This window comes from Peromyscus eremicus, chromosome 23 (assembly GCF_949786415.1).
Source record: "Peromyscus eremicus chromosome 23, PerEre_H2_v1, whole genome shotgun sequence".
Classification (NCBI taxonomy): domain Eukaryota; kingdom Metazoa; phylum Chordata; class Mammalia; order Rodentia; family Cricetidae; genus Peromyscus; species Peromyscus eremicus.
The window spans coordinates 27634007-27652660 of record NC_081438.1 but is presented as its reverse complement, the minus strand read 5'-3'; the positions used below and the strand labels follow the sequence as shown (position 1 = coordinate 27652660).

Below are 18654 nucleotides of genomic sequence, written 5' to 3'. Positions count from 1 at the left end.
AAATTCACTCCTTATGTTTTCATCTAGCAATCTCCAGAGTATTCAGATATTCTGCTGCTGATCTGTTTGTATTCAAAAGAGAAGGATTGAGTCATATGCTTGTATCTTTTTATTTACTATCAAAAAGATTTCATGCAAAAATATTTTTTATTGGATGAGATGTATTAGTTCTTCACCTTTTGTTACTCTCCCCTAAAGTTATTTGGTATTACTTTTAAACTTTTAAATATTTTATTGTTTATTATTTTATATATGTTATTATTGTATTCATTTTTTGAAATGAATACATTTACAGTTGACTAGGGAGGCATTACAATATGTGCTAATGATATCCAGAGAGTGATTTGGGAATACCTTGAAAGCATATATTACAAATGGAAAATCAAGAAAGACACCTGTGAGATTTCAAAATTAATTCAGGAGAGGAGGTGCCATAGACTCCCAAATATAAGGATATTGCTCTTTGCTACTATTCAGAACTTGATATAAGAACCTATTGCTGATGGTATTGGCGTAAAAACAGACAGGTGGATCAATGGAATCTAATCAAAGACCCAGACATAAATCCACACACCTATGAACACTTGATTATCGACGAAGAAGCCAAAACTATACAATGGAGAAAAGAAAGCATCTTCAACAAACGGTGCTGGCATGAATCCAACACTCAGTACAAAACCTTATCAAAGAAAAGGGGGCTAAGAGTAACAGCAGCTTCCACCCAGCTTCATTTTTGATACATTCAGGGTTTAGGAGCCTTCAGAGGCTGGGTTTAAATGCATGGAGAGATTTTTATGACAGAGCCACTCAAAGAAATATAAATTTCCCTTGTGCAAAACAAACAGTGATTGAAGCTCAGACACACTGCCACCACAAGAGACTCTTTTTGTTTGTTTTTGGTTTTTAACATTCTTTTCTAGTCACTTCTTGGGGCGAAGGATAGAACTCAAAAAGCCAGGGGAAACTTATCATACTTGGAAATAGAACTAGGACCTTCTGGAGTGTGTGTGTGTGGGAGCGGGTCCTTTAAAAAACACAGACTCGTGGTGGAGCCTCCTGCCTCAGCCTCCAGAGCCCGCGCCACCACAGGCCCTGCTTGCATTGCTTTTGTTTAGAGTTCGGGTTCCAGGGCCTGCTGTAGGCTCAGGGCCACCTCTACCAACTACTAAGTCCAGCACCAGGACTTTGGTTATTAATATCATTCATGCTAATAGCAGCACAAGCCACTCAGTAGCCTCCAGTCAGGGGACTCAGGCTCCACTTTACCCTGAAGCAACAGGACAAGGCTGGGGGAGGCGTGGCGTGGTGATAAAGCTGATGATGCATTTCCTTAGAGTTGAGGGCTTCCTTTCTTCTGTTTCCTGGGGGAGAGGTTTGCAATGAATGTTTCAGTGATCTTTCAAAAGAAACTCTGTAACCACTCTTGAACATTCTGATTTTATTTCAAACTTCACTCCAGAAAAGGAGTTCCGTTTACTTTTTGTTGTTGCTGTTCCATGATTCTGGGGGTTGTGGTTGTTGTTACATGTTTCTGGGATTTTTGTTCTTGCCTGCTGTTCCTGCCCTTCTGATTGTATATTACTTTTAAAATAAAAATAAAATCTAAGAAATTCAAAAGATACAAGAAACTAGATGTAATGCCAACACTCGGAAAGCTGAGGCAGGAGGATTGTGAGTTCCAGTCTGGCCTATGCTCCTTAACAAGGCTCTGTGGGGAAAAAAAAAAGCAGTTCAAAAACAGGAGTGTCCTGTCATATCAGTATAATCATGAAAATTTGGCCCTTGGGTCTGTCATGGCGGCTCATGTTCTGATCCACATTTAGGGGATGAGCACAATGAAGATCAATTCAGTGTCGCCTTTGACTCTGGATATAGTTCTGAGAGCTGCCTAGCCTACAGGAACCCCAGTGTAAAGAGAGAGAAAAAGCACCTGGGGGAGGACAAGTGGCTCACACCTTTAACCCCACCACTCAGGAGGCTGAGCCCTGAGAATCACTGAAAGCTGGAGGCCACTCCGGTCTACACAGGAAGCTCTAGGCTGTCAGGACTACTGAGCAAGGTCCTGTCTCCAAATAAATAAATAAAAGAAACAAATAAACTTGGGACTAGGAGATTGGAATAGAGCACTTTTCTGGCCTGGGGAAAGCTCTCTGGGTTCTATTCCCAGAGTTGGAAAAACAGACAGACAACCCAACAGTCAGCACATGGCCAGGATCCAGGTCCTTGCTCCTTTAAGGTTCCACCTTCCTGAGAAGGTGGCACCTGGCAGGCAAGCCGCAGCAGCAAAGGGCTGCTTTTCTCCTCTGGTCATTTTCTGAAGTTCCTGAAGCCACACTGAAATGTCTCCAGGGTTTTTTCAGCATTCTCCTCTGTAGGCACACAGACATCTTCCTGACCCCTGTGACAAACTCAGAGCCTTTCAGGTCAGAACTAATTTCAGCCGGGCTAAATGTCACCGTGGCAACCCAAGGATCCAGAGGGAAACTCCATCCAGTAAATATCAACACCCAATTAAAACCAGAAACTGAAAGAAAACTATGTCAGGCTTGAGATCTACTCTGTAGTATAAAACATGAAACAAACATCATCTCCAGTCCCCTCTGCTATCACTACAGAGACCAGGATAGCCTGAAACTGTGGCAATCCTCCTGCCTCTGCCTCTTGAATGCTGAGATTACAGGTATGGAACACACACACACACACACACACACACACACACACACACACACACCCCTTTAAAAGAGAGTTTACTTGCATGTATAGATATGCACTACATTCATGCAGTACTCATGTAGGCCAGAAGAAGGCTTTGGATCCCCTGGACTTGGAGTTACAGGTTATAGTTCTGATCACTGTGTGGGTGCTGGGATTTGAACCTGGGTCCTCTGCAAGAGCAGCAAGCTCTCTTAAAAGCCATCCCTTTAGAAGAGAAAGTAGGAAGTACTCTTGAACGCATTGGCACAGGAGATCACTTCCTAAATATAACACCAGTAGCACAGACACTGAGAACAACAATTAATAATAATAAATAAATAAATACTAAATTAATAAATGGGACCTCTTGAAAATGTATGAGAATTCAGTGGAGTTTCAACCCTAGTTCATCTGCACATCTTCAGGTTCCCATGTGTGCCTTTAATACCTATGGAGTGGCGAGCGGTGGTGGCGCACGCCTTTAATCCCAGCACTTGGGAGGCAGAGCCAGGCGGATTTCTATGAGTTCGAGGCCAGCCTGGGCTACCAAGTGAGTTCCAGGAAATAGGCGCAAAGCTACACAGAGAAACCCTGTCTCGAAAAACCAAAAAAAAAAAAAAAAAGAAACCAAAAAAAAAAAACAAAAAAAAAAAAAACCTATGGAGTACCCAGGGTTCCCGGGGGTTAGCTACATCTGGCATGGGATATGAGGGAAAAAAAATCTACATACACTATGTTCTCATGTGTATTAACTTTATTCCTCTAAGACAAAATTCTATCAATTCAGCTATAGCTCCACCAGGCATTCAAGGCAGGAGGAATAACTCTAGACATATCTATATCCATCTACTTTATTTCTCTGGAAGTGAAATCCTGTCTCCATAACTGCAGTTCCATCCAGGTCCCTAGCTCATAGTCCTGCTAACGACTAATGTCAATTCTCTCAGCCTCATCATCGTCCTCTGTGTCCTCTTTCTCCATTTCTGCTACTCTCTACTCCTGGCACTCAGAAAACTCTACTCGAGATCTGCTTACCCTTTATGGAACCTCTGTCATCCTCTCTTCTCTCTCGCCATGCGGTTCTGTCCCTGTCTACAGAATATACCTGCCTTTTCTTTCCCTGGGCACCTCATTGCCTGCCTCCTCAGGAATGTTGTTTTATCTCCCACCTTGATATGTAAAAAGCTCTTTTGTTCTCAGTCAAAGTGCTCTGGAGAACCAGCAGGCCTCAAGGCCAGGAGATGGCCTGAACTTCATTAGCACAGGAAACAAAGCTACATGTCTCTGCCAGCTTGTCAGCAGGGCAGTTAGTAACTTAGGTTCAGCAGGTCTGGGGAGCTGAACTGTTTACCAATAGGTCTGGGCACACAAGGATTTCATAGCATAAGACAGCTGAAATATTAAAGGCTGGGTAACACCAAATATTCATAATAAATGGCTTTGCCTTTTGACAGACCCTTGGCTGGTCAAAGTTCAGCTTTAATACACAGCTGAATCTCTATGATATATTCTTGCGGCCCGCAAGACTTTTCATAAAGAAATTAGACACCGTTGGAGAAGCTTCCTAACTCTGTCTATCCATTTTACCTCATGAGGCAATAACACATCTTCATCTTGGTGGCAGATGCCTGCTGCTTTGGAAGCAAGCCATTAGGGTCATGTCCAGTCTTGTGTGCTTTCCAGGTGTAATGCTGACAAGGGTCGGTTCCTTCCCTAGAGCTACTCAAGACCTTTCCTACAGGGTAGTTAAGGTCCGGCCCATAAACTTGTCTGGTGGTTTCCCCTCTTCCCCTGAGACCACCGGAGAATGCTTTGCTCATTTTAAAACCTGGACTTAAATTCGGTTTGATTAGGCTTAGTGCATGGGTGGAGTTACCCACTACCTGGGGATATTTTGCTTAATACCTCTTTCTCAGGCTGTTTCCACCCTCTTTGTAAAGCTCTCTTTGGCAGATATCCCATAGTTCTGATACTTCTTTATCTTTCACTTCACAGGCTGTTTCCACCCTCTTTATGAAGCTCTCTTTGGCAGATATCCCATAGTTCTGATACCTCCAATATCTTTCACTTCACACGATGGCCTCTTAGGACGGACGTCCTGACATTTCAGGGCCATCATGTGGGGACTCCCCTGCCACATGCTGTCTGGCCTCCGTTCTCTGAAACCACAGAGCACGAATCTATGACCCCTTTACTCTTGCATCCTTCATGTTGAAGCCAGCGCCAAGGAGGTGGCACTGCCAAGTTCTGCAGCTAGCTTGGGTTGGACCCTCATCTCCCTGAACCACACTGGCAGCAGCTTTCGTTTGTAGTTGCTTTCTAGGAGCAGAAAATGCTTTCGGCCTTTTCCTTTTACAAATCAGAAGTGCTGTGTGGGGTCTTGGCCTGGGAGAACTCTTCCATTTGTTCCGGTCAGATCATTAAAGTCACTAATATTAACAATCACAGCCTCTGTTCCAGCACATACCTGGGATGGGATGCTAAGTTTGCAACATTTTTTTTTCTTTTTAAATTTAGCCACAAGTAGGTTCTCAGGTCACGGGCAGAAGGCAGTCAGATTCTTTGCCAAAGTATCCCATGAATGGCCTCCAGTCTGTTTGCTGACATCATTCCCCTGTGAAACCCCTTGAGCTGTGTCTCCCTAGTCCACATGGCTCTCAGCACTACTGCCTTTAGGATCCTATTAGAATGACCCTTTAATCTCTACTTACAGTGTCCAACCACTTTTCTAGTCCAAAGTCCTAAAGTCTTCACATTCCTCTAAAACAAAAAAAAACAACAACATGGCCAGGCTTTTCAACAGCAATACTTCATCCCTGATATTAACTTCTGTATTAGTTACTTTCCTATCCCCATGATGTTAAAACATTGTGACCAAGGCAGTTTATGAAAGGAGGATTTTCCTTGGGCTTATGTTTCCAGACAGATAAGAATGCATGCAACAGGAAGACATGGCAGCCAATACAGGAAGCAGAGAGCTCACAATCACAAGAGAGCAAGGAAGTGGTGTGAGGCACAGGGCTTGGGGATTAAACCAGTAGCTTCCAAAAAAGGTAATCTGACACCTGTGGAACATCTTGTAATGTCTGGAGACAGCTTCTGCAGTCAGAAGAGGGAAGGTGAGGTTGGCACCTAGCAGAGGGGAAACAGTCCCGGACTGGAAAGAAACCAAGTGTCTGTCACAGTTGGAAGAACAGACAATCTGTGGCATAGGGCTGTGCCCAGTGCTGCTGCTGGTCTACAATCCCAGCTCTTCAGGAAGCAGAGGTAAGGGAATCAATAGCTCAAGTCGCTCTCTCTGCTTTCAGCTTGTGCTGTGAGATGTGAACCCTCAGCTCCAGCTCTAGCCTCTGTGCCTGTCATCTGTCACTCAGCTCCATCATCATGGGTGTTTATTTCTCTAGAACCATAAACTTAAATCAACCCTTCATTCTATGTCTTTCCCTGGTCATGCTGTTTTATCACAGCCACAGAAAAGTGACCAAGACAACAACAGTGTGAATTCAAGGATAGCCTGGGAACTTAGTGAGACCTTGTCTTAAATACAAGATAAAAAGAGGGGTGAGCATACAGCTCAAGAGCACAATGCTTGTAGAACTTGCTCAAAGCCCTGGGTTCTACCTCTAGTACCATTTTTTTAAAATGTGGGCCAAGGAGCTGGTTTAGTGGGTAAAGTACTTGGCACACAAGCATGAGGACCTGAGTTCAGATCCCCAGAACCTGTGTAAAGCTGGATGTGGTAGCACTCTGTTGTCAGGATGGGAAACAGAGGCAGGGGAATCCCATGAAGCTAGCCTGTCATCTGCAGCTGTAAACAACAGGAGACTCTTGACAAGGCTGGGGAGAGAAAACCTCAACTGAAGAGTGGCCTCCATCTGATTGGCCTGTGGGCATGTCTGTAGGGCATTTGCTTGATTGCTAATTGATGGAGGAGGGCCTTGCCAACACTGTGGGTGGTACCACCCTTAGGCAGGTGGCATGGGCTGTATAAGAAAGGAAACTGAATGTGAGCCCAGCCTACTCTCCAAAACATACATCCAGAAGTGTGTGTCTCCTAGGTGATTTCAAATCCAGACAAATTTGGCATGAAGATTAACTATCTATTCTAGTTCCTTTTTCTGACCAAGAGCAACATGGGAAATAAAAGTTTTATTTTATCTTGCACTTCCAGGTCAGTCTATCATTGAGGGAAGTCAGGGTAAAACTTGTGCGGAACCTGGAGGCAGGAACTGAAGCAGAGACCATGGAGAAGTAATGCTTGCTCTCAAGCTCACATTCTAGATTTCATGTTAGGTAATGAAAACAAAAGAAAACAAAACAAAACATTGTAATATCAAACCTCGTACCTGTGCACCTTGCTTTACTCTCTGTAGTAGCATCATTTGCTTCTTGGCAAATGTGATGAGATCTTCTCCGGGCAACGTCTCCAGCTGAAGCAGTTGTCATATGATCGACTTCTGTAACCCATGCATCCAGTGTGTCCCCCAAAAGAAACACAACATCTGCCTAAAACAAAAACACGCTCAACATTCAAGGCAACCATACTTCTAAAATTAACAAGTATAACTTCAACAACTTTAAGTAATCAGAAGAATCAAAAAGCAAACAAAAACCCCAGGATAAAACTCTTACAGAAACCATTAAGTTCTCTAAGTGTACGAGTGGGTGTTGGACCTAGAGATTTGTAGAACTGTAAAATTCATTCTGTTGGAAGCTGAAAAGTCATCCATGTGCACATGAAAACAAACATAACTACAGTCGCACATGAATGGAGGAACATTCAGGCTTTATCTAAAATCTTAGGCTTTACTAACTCTGAAGACTACTTAATCCTTGTGCCTTCCGTTTCCTCACCTGTAGAATAAGATAATGAAGGAACTCAGCTCATGAAGAAGCTTAAGTGACAGAATCGGGAGCTTAGGCAAATGCCTGGAACTCAGTAAGCAAATGAAACATTTTGGTAATAAACAACTACCTTTCAGAATCATTGAGCATTAAACATTTCACAGGGCTGTAAGAAGGACCTTATTCAACCCTCCTTTGACTATGGAGCTGAGTCAACACGATATAACTCCTTGACTCTTCCCTTTATCAGGTCCTCTTCATCGCGTCACTGTGTAAATGTCTGAAATACAGCAGGATCTCTCGGGATAGTGATAACAAGGAGCAGGAAGGAAACAAACTGCTTGTACATCAGGAAATTAAAAAAAAAAAAAAAAACACCAGGAAATCAATGGGTGATTATAAATTGAAATGGAAATCCCTGAGGAAAGGAAGAGTGCTTCTTTTAAAGAAGAAATCCTTCTCCCCATGCCCGAATTTTCCAATTGATTACCCTTCCGAGCTACAGGGAACCTGGCAGTGGAATGCTCTCCTCACCTTGGATTTTCTGGTCCCGGAAGGTGCCGCAGCCACCCCATCTTGAAGAGGACCGTGCAAAACAAAATCGTCACAAGAATTCAGCCAAAAGAGCTTGTGACAAGGAAGAGCCCCTTCAGGATCAAGAACCAGGGACCGTCGCCCTGGCACGTGCCAGCACCGGGCTCTACGCTGAGCGCAGCGGCTGGCACTGAGCCGCGGAAGCCAGGACAGCGTGATGGCCGTTCCCTCCCCCTCCTTGAGTGATGCAGACCAAAGGGGCAGAGCGACTCCACCGTTAGCTCCCTGCCCCTACCACCGTCACCGCTGCTATGCAGGAGTCTGGGCTGCTCCGCCTCTGAGGCTGCCAGAGCAGATTAAGGGTGGTGCTAAGGGAAAGCCTCCCCAGAATGCCTCCCCCGGTTTCCAAGGTTACATGGAAGAGGCACTTCCTCTTCCTCCTCAGCCTCCTGGAGGAAGTTAGTTCCCTGTGAGCTGGTCTCTGGCCTTTGCCTGCAGCACCAGGAGCCTCAGAGCTCTGCCCTGGGTGGAGTGAGGCGTTTGAACACAGGTATTCGTTGATCACTTTGTTTCCTAATTTTTTAAGATGTTGTTTGTAAGTTTGAGTATCCCAACTAGTGGGCATATGTGGAACAAGTAGTTCCTAGGTGATGTAATTCTGTCAGATGTACAAAATTTGTTGCGTCGTGAATAGTAATTGGGAATGTATATCTGGATCCATTAGTTTATCAGAGTTGCAAAATGCTGACATGTTGACTCTGTCCTTCTAAAAATTAATTAATTGGCTGAGATAATTCTTGTGCTTCTTAAGATTGTTAATTTGAAAGGCTCTGGAATCATGTAGGAGACCAGCCTTTAGGCTTGTCCGTGAGATTTCTCTAGATTAAATTAATTGAGATGGGGAAACCCACGGTAAATGTGGGTGGCGTTATTCCGTGGATTAGAGGACATGTCTGCATGAAAAGGAGAAAGCAAATTGCACACCAGCATTCATCTGAAAGGATTCATCAAGGTCACAGTGTGGAAAGTCAAGAGTGACTGGTGTCTATAGGCTCCCTTCAGTGTGGTCCCTAAGGAGAGAGGGCAGGATACAGGGATCTAAGAGTTCTGCCAGAGTATAGCAGCCTTCCCTTTCCTAGTGGTTGCTCACAAGGGGATGGAAGGAAGAAAAGAGGAAAATCTCAGAGGACTCTCTGGAGAGGCAGGCAAAGAAGAGATGGAAGATATTCCAATATAGATGTTTGTTGTTGCCTCATAGAGTGGTAACAGATAACATCTAGACTGACCTAAGCCATTAAAAAAAAAAAAAAAAAAAAAAAGGCCTGATATTTTTCAATAGTTAATCCTGGCCCAAACATAAACTGGAAGATGGAATAAGGAGTATCAATCATAGTGCTGCTTGTTTGTAGGTGAAAAGGCATTTATTTATTCCTCCAGTTTTTCAGGCTGTCTTCTCCCAGGTGTAGACACACACTAATTGCAGGTACAGGCCTTCAAGCAGTTTGGCCCTCACCCCAAGTATAGCCAGAGAGTATCTCAAGTTACCCAGGGGTAAAGGCAGATAGTTTTGTTGGCTTGATCCTCTTTGATCGTGGCTTCTGGAAGCTGTGTGGCATGATCTTACAAAATATGAAGATATCAGAGGTTTACAATTCAAAGTCAAGTTTTGTCCCTGATAATCCTCTGGTGGGGCAAAAATCCTTACCTCCTTTTTGTCCTCATTCTCAATACACAGCACAGCAAGCAACTGGATTCCTTCTCTCTCGCTTCTCTAGTTCTTCAGAAAAAGGTATTTTCTTCAGTTTTACAGTGGAATGAATACCTTTTGTTAGGAAATTGTCATGTGCTATGTAAACTCACTGAAGCTGGCTCCAGAGGTGAGATTTTCCCACAGACCCAAGCACGTATGTCTCACAGTGTCCTCCAAACTCCCTGTTTTCCATCCCTCTTCTCTCTACTTTGTAGCAGGAGAAAGGAGACCAGCAAAGCAGCACTGGGATGAAAAGCACTGTGCCCTTGGAAACAGCTAAAAAGGCACTGTTTCCAAAAGAGGATACTGTTGTTTAACCCAGGATATAAAATGGCTGTGGTACCCAGAGCAAGAACTGACCTGCATTTCTGTTCCCTTTGGATTAGACTTCCTGGTACCAGAAAGCACCATGCGAGATTCCAGAGATGGGAGACAACTCACAGTCCTTCCCAGCTCTGACACCTGTGAACCGCATCAACCAGCATGGCATGACAACCCGGGTGCAGTTGTGGCATGTGTGTGTACCTTGGACTAAATTGGACTCATTGGACTTAAGACCTGCTCAACAAGAGGGCAACCATGCTTGATACAGGAAACAAACCTAACTATTCAGTGCTAGTGAGGTCATGGTTATTGGTAGAGAATTTACAGCCACTAATTTGCTAAACCAGCATCATCCCTAACAACAATCTCTAAACATTTGTCCTTATGCCCACAGATAATTGTGGTCCTCACTGCTCATCAAGGCAACTTTTCTTTGCAATGTACGGAGACCACTACAGAAAAACACAATCAATCAATATGCAGAGTTGTAGAGGTCAGTCCCAATGGATGAGACTGAGAACATGGGCAGAGAACATGGGCAGAGAAGAGCCCATGAGGCTTCAACCCCACATAAAAAACTACAGGTAACTGAGGAAAGCTGGGAGCATGAGAGCACACCAGTCGCTTGTCCAGTACCAAATAATCAGCCCTGAAAACATCCATACAAGTAACAGGGACTGAAGAGGTTATATTTAGAAATATGCATGTATATATGTATGTACATATTTGCATACAATAATAGTTAACAAAAAAAGAAGCCATGAATTTGGTGGAGAGCAGGGATTGTTATATTGGAAGGGTTCTGAGGGAGAAAAGGAAAGGAGAAATGTTATATTGTTTACCTTCCCTGGCCAGGGAGGCTAAATCTCTTCACAATAAAAGGTCTGTGAAAAGATCTATAAGGGATTACCAGTGGACTCCAGACTTAAGAGTGGTGTGAACAAAGCACTTCCCACTTTTATTCTTAAAACAAGAGAAATGTGAGGTGACTTTTACAGTTAACCTAAGTAAATAGAAGGGCACTGAGGAAATTCAGCTGGTGGTATGTCTTATCATCTTTGGTCATATGAACAGAGCCAAGAGTATCCCACCCAGGCCTTTTCCTTTTCTGTAGAGGTAATGTGTACATGCCAAGCCGTTCCCTTTCATGTCCTTGCTTTCAAGTGCATTCACTTATGGTTTATACATTTTTTTTCTACAAAGCTACCTGGGGAAAAGAACATTCTGCACTCCAACCATATTTTACTGTTAAGGTTACAGCTTCTTTTTTTAACATAGGCTCCTGATTTTATAATCTCAGAATGGCTAGTAAACTCTTTTTTTTTTTTTTTTGAGATATGGTCTCTCTACGTACTTCTTGACTGTCCTGGCACTCACCACGTGCAGACCAGGCTTGGCCTGCAACTCACACATACCCACTTTCCCCTGGCTTCCATGTGCAGGGATTAAAGTTGTGCATCCCAATCAGCCAGTAAACAGTTTGAAAAGTATTCAATGTCCTTGGCTATGAAGGAAACACAGATGAAAACTACTTCAGGATTCCATCTCACTCCAGGCAGAATGGCTATGATCAGGAATACAAGTGACAAGCAATGCTGATGTGGATGTACAGAAGGAAACACTCTTATGCGCTGTGGGTGGAGGCATAAACTAGTACAGACACTATGAAATCAGGCTGGTCTCACAAACGTCCCCCACAGGCTCCCATAGTTGAACACTTGGTCCCCATTTGGTGACACTGTTTAGGGAAACTGTAAAAGGTAGAACCTTGTTGGAGGATGTACCTAACAAAGGATGAACTTTGAGCACGAATGGCCTTGCTTCACTTCCAGCTCATCCTCTCTGCTTTATTTTTGCTTTTGAAGATAAAACTGTAAGTCAATATAAATTCTTTCATAAGCTGTTATTACTCAGAGTAGCTTCCCAGAGCTAGTGAGGTCATGGACCTTAGAAAAGAATCTACCAGCACAACTTTTCTAGACTAGCATAATTCCTTACTACACTTGAAATCTTATCCTTATATCCACAGATAAGTGAAGCTACTATCCCTCATTTAAGACTCTTCTCTTTACAAAACATGTGGAGACCATCACAGAAACCACAACTGGACACAATGCGGAAATAAACCAGTGGGTCAAGGGGAGACCAGTACCAACGGATACATCTACATCACAGCTGTGTCTCTGAACAGGTACCAATATGGAAGCGAGCTTGTGAAAGCTAAAATACCAGGAAGTTTGCTCTGCACCAGTTTCTCCTAAAAATGACTCTATAAACAAGACCAGGACAACAGCAGTATCAACAGACATGTTGATGTAGAACACCCCTAGACAAAGGACTACAGGCACCTAATGACTGCTGAGAGGAGAATTAGTTTCTCCCAGGGTTGAACCCCTTATTCAATGTCTAATGCAGAGTGGTCAGCCCTGAAACTGTATATACACACACAACAAAAAATGTATTCCACGCCGGGCGGTGGTGGTGCACGCCTTTAATCCCAGCACTCGGGAGGCAGAGCCAGGCGGATCTCTGTGAGTTCGAGGCCAGCCTGGGCTACCAAGTGAGTTCCAGGAAAAGGCGCAAAGCTACACAGAGAAACCCTGTCTCGAAAAACCAAAAAAAAAAAAAAAAAAAAAATGTATTCCACAAGTTGTGTATACATATATATTACATATTGTCTTAGAGTTTTTATTGCTGTGAAGAAACACCACGACCATGATGACTCTTATAAAGGAAAACATTTAATTGGGTGGCTTACAGTTTCAGAGTTAATCATCATGGGGAGATTGGTGGCATGTAGGCAGACATGGTGTTGGAGAGGTAGCTGATAGTTCAGCATCTTGTGCAGGCAACAGGAAGTGGTCTGTCTCACTTGCATGGATTGAGCATATATGAGACCTCAAAGCCCAACTCCACAGTGACACACTTCCTCCAACAAGGTCATACTTATTCCACCAAAACTACACCTCCTAATAGTGCCACTCCCTAGGAGCTTATGGGGGCCAATTACATTCAAACTACGGAGGTCCACTCTCTGGCCCCCAAAAGCTTGTAAAAATATCATAATACAAAATGCATTTAGACCAACTTCAAAAGTTCCCATAGTCTATCACAATATCAACAATGTTTCCAAGTCCAAGATTCACCCTTCTGAGGTTCATGCAATCTCCTAACAGTAATCCCCTACAAAATCAACATCAAAGAATAGATTACATAATTAAAACATATAATGCCATAGGATATACATTAGCATACCAAAATGTAGGGAAGGTGGTAGAGTGAGGAAACACCGGACAAAAGCAAGACCAAAAACCAGATGGGCAAACTTCCAAACTCTCTATCTCCGTGTCCCATGTCAAAATGCTCTTCAGATCTCTTAACTGCTTTTAGCTTTGTTGACTGCAACATACTTCTTTCTCTTGGGCTGCTTCCACTCCCTGTTTGCAGCTTTCCTCAGCAGGTATCCCATTGTTAGGTGTGACATCTTTTGTTCCACAGTGCTGTGAACAGTGCAGCAGTGTGGGCGCACTGAACGGGGGTGTGGACGTATGCATTGTGACAATGTGACTTAGATTCATTTTGTATAGACCCTGGAGTGGCTTCGCTGGACAGTATAACAGCTTTAGTGTTTTGTTATTGTTAACCTCCTGTGATGATTGATCTTCCTCTCCCTCTGGCTACATTTGTAATCACCTGGGAGCCACACCTCTGGGTGTGTATGTGAGGCTGTCTCCAGAGAGGGTAAACTGAGCAGGGGAGACCCACGCTGAGTCTGGGCAGCACCATCTCATGAGCTAGGGTTCCAGACTGCTTCAAAAGCGAAGTGAAGTGGATGCTGAGCAACAGGATTCATCTGCTTTCTGACCAAAGAGACAATGGGATCAGCCACTTCAGACACCTGCACCACTCCTTCCCCACCAGGATGGACTAAACCATTCAACAGGAGCCCAAATAAATATACCATCCTGCCTCAAATTCCTTTCTCAGATATTTTGTCAAAGAATTTGGGAAGTCACCAACAGCCCCCATATTGATTCCCATGGCAGCTGCACCAGTTCCCATTCTGACCAGCAGAGTATAAGAGCTCACTTCCACCTCCTCCCTGGAAGCTTTTGTTTCCTTAATATGACAGTTCTGACTATAATGAGATAGTATCACCACACAATTTTAATTTATATTTCCAGTGGATTGTGGTATTTGCCCTTTTTTTTCAAATGTTTATGGAGTTTTTGTAAATTATAGTTGTATTTCTTCAATTTACTTGTCCATTTATTAATTGGAAGATTTTTTGATATTCAAGTTTTGAAATTCATTACAGAGCCTAGATATTAATCTGCGGACTGATCTTCTCCCATTTGCCAGGCTGTCTCTTTATGCTGGGGATTGCTTCCTTGCTAATGGAGCATGATTTTTAATTTTTGGAGGCCTATTTGTTGAGTTCTTGGAATATATTGTGTACTGGATTTCTTCTCAGAATGTTCTTGCATATGCCCATATATTGAGCTGTTTTCTGTAGCTTTTTCTCTAGTGGTTTCAGGTCTCACCTTAGGGTCTTTGTCTAATCTGAACTGCACTTTTGGTTGGAGGAGAGATGAGAATCTAATTTTATCCTCTATGTGTGAATATCCAAAACTACTTATTCAAAAAATATCATTTTCCTCAATGTATGTTTTTGGCATCTTTGTCCAAAGTATGTTGGGGCCTGGAAGGATGGCTCAATGGTTAGGAGAACTTTCTGCACTGACATAGGATACAGGTTTGCTTCCCAGTATCCAATCTGTCAACTCACAACCACCAGTAAGTAGCTCCAGCTCCAGGGGATCCAAAGTCCTCTTCTGTCCTCCAAGGGCACTCCCATTCACTGCCATACACCTGGACACAGACATATAAATAAAAAACAAAAATCTTGTTAAAGACCAGGGTGGTTCTAGCTGTGTGGCTTCATTTCTGTGTCCTCTGTCTATTCTACTGGTCTACTCTTCTGTTTTCTGATAGTACCATGCTGTTCCTGCCACTTAGAACCAAGTCTTGAGATCAAATGTTCTGATAACCTGCAGTGTTTTTTCCTGCTTTGGATTATTTTTTTCCTAGAGTCTTTTTAGCCATCATATGCATTGTAGATTTTTTCCTCTTGCTTTGTGAAGAAGATCATTGGAATTTTCATAGGTATTACCAAGATCACTAGATAGATTTTGACAAAACAGACAGTTTATTTTATTCATGTCAATCCAAAAGCATGAGAAATTTTCTGTTTTCTAAAACCTTAATTTTTTCTTATATTTTTGGTTGTAGATATCATGTACCTTCAATGGTAGGTATTATTTTAAAAAAAAAACTTTTAAAAGTGGATGGGGTCCCCACCTCCTGATTTCGACAGTATCCAGAGTTTGATTACTGCGACCCGCGCAGCTGGAGCACGAAATCTGGCGAGGGACCCCGAGATTAGACAGCACTCTAGACACCCAGTTTCAGTTCATCAGGGAAGCAGCTCTCTTTATTCATACCAACATGGGCTTATATACCCCTCCAACAGCAGGGGTCAAGGAATGGTTACTCTGTATCCAGAGGCAAGCCGGACACTGTTTTCCAAACAGGAAAAACCACAGGGGAACTGATCCCCAGCACCCTCTGGAACCCAACTGCACATTTTTCACACAAACAACTTAACTGGGACAGGACAAAAAAAGGGCATTTAAAATGAAGGCAGCAAACTTACTGCTGCCGACATGTCCTCCCTTTTTATTTTCAAAAGGAACACATCAGCTAGAACAGCCTGTGGAAGATCAGATAGCCCCTGCCTTAGGTCACCTGTTGCAATCCCCAAACTTACCCGTCATAGGGGGCTGCCCTTATGGCCCCTGCCTTAGGTCGCATGAGGACCACAGGAGTTGCCCGTCTCTGGGTACTATCTGTAACCACACTTGTGCAGATTCAGAGGGTGATGTGGCCAGAAGGGCTTGCTGTCGGTGTCGAGTGAACTGGCGTTGCCATTGGCATAGCAGAAATAACCCAATTCCCATACCACCTGCACAGATTAATAAGAGGGAAACAGACCCTGCCCACCTAGTAATCCACCCAACAGCATTAGACATTAATGACCACCAGGTCTGCTCATTTACAGGAACAACTCTAGTTTCATCAATCCTTACAATAGCATGTGCTAACTGAATTGTATAGTTCAAAAATGTTCCATTCCAAGGCCCTCGCAAATAAGCATTCAATTCTGCAACCTTGGCCAATGCATTAAAAGCTGCATGAGGGGTTATACAAACTTCTGACATTCCATAAGCATGTAACATATGTTGGCGTATCCACAACATATCTATTTGTTCTTGTAACAGTGCTGCTTGCTGATTAAGCATCAGAATTCCAAAGTGTAATTGTCCATTCAATGTTTGCTGAGTGTCCAAGGCACCAGCCACCCTCTCAGATAATGTGTTGATAACGGCAGCCTGTTGAACAGTCTGAGATAATGCAAGCCCAGCAGCTGTAGCAGCAACAGCAGATGCAGCCACAGCCGCAACAATTGGGGCAGGAATGCCAAAGTCTCTTCTCGTCCTCTTCAGTTGCAGCGGAAACTGATCAGAAGGACTCTCCAGAGGCATCACTGCAAATGCAGGTATTCTCACAATCACTGCATGGGACCAATTTGCACTCCAGCAATTATTCAAGCTACAATTTAGAACTGAACAGTTCAGTAGTCCCTCCCCTCCCACATCACCATTCCAAACAACAAAAGGGAAAGGAGCACTTGGGAGACCCACAACACGAGACATGCTGGAATTACCTACAAAGTCTGCCAAAGAAGTATTACTCAGGACTAGGCAATCATGAAATCTGCCTTTCAGATTCAAGGAGATATCACTGGTATTATTCTTGCCAGCTGTCTTGGAGTTTTACATTGCTGGCAGCAGTACCAATTGTCCAATTAGAAGAAAATACAGCAGGAAAAAGCAGGGCTATCAATACTCACAGGCAGTAACACAGGCAGATTTCTTACTAAACTCCATAACGGCTCAGCTTCTCCCTGAGGCATCATCATGGGCATCATCATCAGCCACAGTATCCACAGATGCATTTTTATCAATCTCTTCTGCCAGGCATATACACCTTTCTGGGAGCCAAATGGGCTTTTCAGCACCTGAAGGATAAACACACACAGCTCCCCTCACTCTGGCCAACATAGGTGCAGGAGGCTGCCAGGTACGGGTGGCTAAATCCTTCCATCGCACCTTAGCATCAGAGACAGAGGGGCCACCAAAATGCCTCTGAGCTGCTGAAACTCCCTTGCTATCAACAAGCAAAAAATTTAAAGTAAAAAGTGTAATGGAAAGTAAAGCTTGAGGTCCTTGTATATCCCTATACATCTCACCCTCTTTTATTTTTTGCAAATCGGTTTTAAGATGTTAATGAGCCCTTTCCACTATGGCTTGCCCCTGGGGGTTATAAGGAATGCCAGTCTTATGAATAATATTCCAATGTTTACAAAATCCTGTGAAGCTGGCACTGGTATACACAGGACCATTATCTGTTTTTATATGCTAAGGAACCCCCACATAGGAAAAAGCTGAAATTAGATGTTTTTTAACATCTTGAGCACGTTCTCCTTTATGCAGAGAGGCAAATATTAAGTGAGAAAAGGTATCCATTGACACATGCACATAGGCCAATGGTCCAAAGCTAGAAATATGAGTAACATCAGTCTGCCAAATCTCATTTGAGATAAGTCCTCGAGGGTTGACACCCAGAGAAGGCACATGAATAAATGGTGCACATAAAGCCTCAAGTCTAGAACAACTAGTACGATGTTGCAAGGTCTGAGCATTAACATGAAATTTACGATGCAATTGTAGAGCATTATCATAGGCAGTAACAGCGGGGAAACAATTGAACATTCATGGCATGGCACCCAATTGTACCTCCCATCGAGTATAATGATCTGCCACTTTATTGCCTTCAGCTAGTGGACCAGGCAACTCTGTATGTCCTCTAAGATGCCCAACAAACACAGAATGCTTCCTTGCCCAGATTAATAGTTGAACTTGTTGAAGTTGGCTTTGCACAGCAGAGTGTTGGCCTATGTATGGGGCAGTTTCTATACCACAATGGCCTTAGCTACATAACAGCTATCAGTATAGATATTAAGGTCGTCTGTAGGAAACATTTCAAGAGCTAGCTGTAAGGCAAACAACTCTGCTTGCTGAGCAGACATATTGGAAGTAGATATTCGTCCAGTAATGTTCTCACTAACCATCACTGCATATCCATTCCCAGAGGCATCCATAAAGACAGTCCTTGCATTATTAAGAGGGCTTTGTTTTACTACCCTGGGAAAAATAAATGAACAAACCTTAAAACTTTCAATAAGTTTATGCTTAGGATAATGATTATCTGTCTGGCCACAAAAGGTACAGAGAAACAAACACCAAGATTCATGTTCCTTTTGCAAAGTGTCTAACATTTCCTGTACATAAGGCAATACAAGATTGTCAAACATCTTTCCAAAG

At 43.3% G+C, this 18654-nt stretch overlaps 2 long non-coding RNA genes and 1 pseudogene across 2 annotated transcripts; 1 reads left to right on the top strand and 2 right to left on the bottom strand.

Annotated features, from left to right (window-relative positions):
- The window catches only part of LOC131898648 (small ribosomal subunit protein eS6-like), a 30222-nt pseudogene extending 22917 nt beyond the window's left edge, over positions 1–7305 (bottom strand).
- Positions 7306–8147: 842 nt separating this feature from the next.
- On the top strand, positions 8148–12386 carry LOC131898653 (uncharacterized). Its single transcript, XR_009375975.1, has 3 exons — positions 8148–8623; positions 10210–10731; positions 12177–12386. It is a non-coding gene; the product is annotated as an uncharacterized LOC131898653 (long non-coding RNA).
- On the bottom strand, positions 9473–11142 carry LOC131898654 (uncharacterized). The gene is made up of 2 exons (XR_009375976.1): positions 9779–11142; positions 9473–9692 (listed from the first exon to the last, which is right to left on the bottom strand). It is a non-coding gene; the product is annotated as an uncharacterized LOC131898654 (long non-coding RNA).
- Positions 12387–18654: the final 6268 nt, after the last annotated feature.